Source organism: Patiria miniata, unplaced genomic scaffold, assembly GCF_015706575.1.
Source record: "Patiria miniata isolate m_02_andy unplaced genomic scaffold, ASM1570657v1 HiC_scaffold_6, whole genome shotgun sequence".
Lineage (NCBI taxonomy): Eukaryota > Metazoa > Echinodermata > Asteroidea > Valvatida > Asterinidae > Patiria > Patiria miniata.
Genome location: NW_024037073.1, coordinates 24,363,288 through 24,366,946, shown reverse-complemented (window position 1 = coordinate 24,366,946; position 3,659 = coordinate 24,363,288). Strand labels below are relative to the sequence as shown.

Below are 3,659 nucleotides of genomic sequence, written 5' to 3'. Positions count from 1 at the left end.
TGACAAAAACCTCGAAAATCAATAATTATTCGATTTTGAGTTTTACTAGCCATTTTATTATAGTTGTCTCAAGGAACAATGTACAAGAAAAGGAAGATACTTAAATTTTTTAAGATATTTTAAATTTGGGTTTGTTTATTTTTCTTAAGTACTTTCCATTAGCCAATGTATCTACTTGGAAACATTGGGATTCTGTAACCAAGAAATTAAGCGTGACACAATGAAATAAGCCAGAGGAAAAAATGGTCAATCTTTCACACAGAATAATTTGACTGAAACAAGTAAATTGGCTCAGATCTACATGTATTGTATTTAATATAAAATTTGCCATTGAAAATACAATTTTATTAAAATGTCAAAAGAGTTCATTTCTAACATCACGTTGCCAGAAAACTAGAACATTTAAAGAATAGAAAGTCTGATTCATTTTAAACACCGCATCCACTTTAATAATTTGCCATTGGAAATATAGTTTTATTTTTGAAATATGAAAGAAGTGACTGTTAATTTTTAAACCAAGTCACAAAAATCCAAAATGTACAGCACAGTTTAATAACTATATGGTGTACATGTATTATAAATGACAAACACAACTACATGTACATTAAAGTAGGTGAATCCTATCCATATCATCTACGTTCATACCAACATCCATGACAGAAAACCTTATCGCATTTGCATAAATAATCTCAACAAGGCAAATTTGCACTTCACTGTAACACACATTGTTTTGATGTTCCAATGTATTTCACTCTCGAAGGTTATACGAAATGACAAAAACACTTCTAAATTGTATATAAATTCTTTGGAAGTTTTGGCAACTTAAAACAAAGGGAATACAAATTCATCTTGATGTTTTATAATTACACATTGCACTCAGATGAATACATGCCTTTCATGATTGCATGTGCTGTCCAAATCTGGTCTCAGATTATCATGATCATGACTAATCCTACGTATGCAAGAGTCATTTGACTATTCAAAATGTTCACATTTGATGTTTCCCATTTACCATCAGAAGCAATGAAATACACTTCTTGTATAATCCTAATGACTGCAACTTTCTTAAAAGGTACATATGATTATTTGCTTCTTGTGCCTTTACTTTCGTTTGAAGCAACAACATTGCTAAAAGTCTGAAGCAGGGTGCATGACAACTAACCTGTTGAAGGCTGATTGGATAGTATACGTTTTAAGAAAACCGAGAAAATACATTCAGTTTTTTTGGTGTCTTGTAACTGGATTCCATTGCTAATGCATAATGTGCCGTGGACACCCTCTTTCAACACCACCTCAGTTTTCATCCACACGAAACAATTTCAGCTGGAATATTTTCAAAGGGTATTTGGTACCACTCCTATCTTGACTTTGAGCAGAGTTTTGTCATTAAATCAATGTTTCTCCAGGTCATTGCAAATGATGCACATGGCTTTGAGTTAACAGTGTTTCAATTTTAACTGTGAATGTACATTGGTCCAGTAAATAATACTTTCAGGCATTGTTGTCCACCAAATTTTCACACAAAATTTGAGCCCTGCTAACGAACTCATTGCACACAGTAAGATGTGACAATAGCTTGTAGATTGACAACTAGTCTCTGTGGTTTCAGTAAAATATATAAAAAAACATGTTTACATAATAGAATATGTATATTGCATTATTAATTTAGAGCACAAAATTGCATCATGACAAGTTCCATTTTAAGAGTACTGATTTCAACAATGAATTAATCATTATTTTTTTTAAAATATAACACTGTCTTGTTATTTTGTTACAATTGTTATATTATAATAATGCAATATATTTCATAATGCACTAATCATCGGTTTCCCTTTTTGGTTTATTGGAACATTTGTTTGTTTATTTTTTAACAATCCTTTGTACTGATCCAGTGTAACCGGCACAAATTTGGACACCATGTATTGGTTCAGTTGAGCTTGCCATTTGGGGTCGAGATGCATGTTGAAAAGATGCCTGGTGATAGATGTCTTGAGATCCTCTGAGGAAAAAAAAAAAGAATATTAAAAATGAGACGAGCAAAATGGTGGTTAATCTAAACGCAGACTCAAAACGGCAGGTTCTTGCAGGCCGTTTAAAGTCTGCTACTGGCAAGCACGTAGATTGTCAGATCGACCTATGATGCAGGGTTCAACATTATTTAAATATCTACAAGCGTACTAAATATCAGAATCATGAGGCCCTTGTATGTCCTCATGTACACGTGTCAGGTCAGATCTTCTGTTTAAACGGTGGTCTGACTGTCTGAGGTACTTTCCTCTTCCACACAACAAATATCTTTACGCAAAGTATGTACATGTGTATCACTAATTTTATTCAGTATTCATAAGATGGAATTTTGCGTCTGGGTGATGTAAATCAAATTAGGTTTTGCCCTTCACCGACGTATAAACGGTTGGTATAAACGGTCAGTGTGTTACCTCCCGAGTGAAAGTTGGAAAAAAATCACTCGGGTGGGACTCGAACCCAAGACCTCCTACTTTCTAGTGCATATGTCTTACCACTCAACCACTGAGCTAAGGGAATCAGTTGGCTGGTTCGAATCTGATGTACATAGCAGCAGGTATAGCATTAACTATTCATAAGATGGAATTTTAAGTTGGGGTTATGTAAATCAAGTTAGGTTTTGCCCCTCGCCAACGTTTTTTTTCCAACTTTCACTTAGGAGGTAACACACTCATACAGTGTTTATACGTCAGTGTTTATACGTCGGTTATTTGATTAGAGTTTTATTCAGCATGCAGAGTCCTGTGGTCAAAAGGTTCCTGTGTTTGACTCATGCACGATGTTATGTTGAGTCAATCTTGACAGGGGACATGGTGCTGGTGTTCTTGGGCAAGATACATTACTACAATTGCCTCCATTGAGTACATGTGGGGGGGGGGTTGCAGACCAGATAGGGCTGATCTCGAGCTTATAGCAGGAAAGTGTTCTCATGGCCTGATGAACAGGGGTAATAAGTGTGAGCAATCTGAGAGTGTTGTATAAGAGTGCTATATGAACACTGCACTATGATCATCAAATATCTTAACATCAGCACAAGGTGATGGGCGACAATACGTTCAAGAGTTCCACCTAAACCTTTTCTTAAGTGGGATTACTGGGCAGTGTTGTAGGACTTGAGTCTAGGACTCGGACTTGAGTTGGACTCTAGTCACATTGGAAAATGACTCAGACTTGACCATGACTCCTCGAACTCAAGCTTGGTGACTAGCGACTCGAGTCACGTAATTTCATCAAAAGAAAAAACCTAACGTAGGGATGGGAAAGGATCATTGAGGAATAATGTTTGGATGATAAAACATGGAGGGAAGGGTTGGAGGAAGATTTTTCAGGGATGGGAATTAAAAGGAAAACACATTTTGGCTCTAAACAACATGTACACACAACTGTATACACTGGGATTTACTTAAAAGACAAAATGGAGGATTAAAAAATAATTTAAAAAACTGACTAGTTCGGTGAACAACTAAGAACAAGTGACTCGTGACTCGGACTTGGACTCGAGGCTTGTGACTCGAGACTTGGACTCGGACTCGGACTCGACGTTGGTAACTCGACTACAACACTGGTACTTGGTCACAGAGTCCACGGTACCTACCAGGTAATTCTGAGTTGACCACCCCAGGGTAGACAGGCAA

The 3,659-nt window shown here is 36.4% G+C and overlaps 1 long non-coding RNA gene across 1 annotated transcript; it reads right to left on the bottom strand.

Moving 5' to 3' along the window:
* Positions 1 to 286: 286 nt before the first annotated feature.
* LOC119743595 lies at positions 287 to 3,659 on the bottom strand. The gene is made up of 2 exons (XR_005273069.1): positions 3,620 to 3,659; positions 287 to 1,999 (listed from the first exon to the last, which is right to left on the bottom strand). It is a non-coding gene; the product is annotated as an uncharacterized LOC119743595 (long non-coding RNA).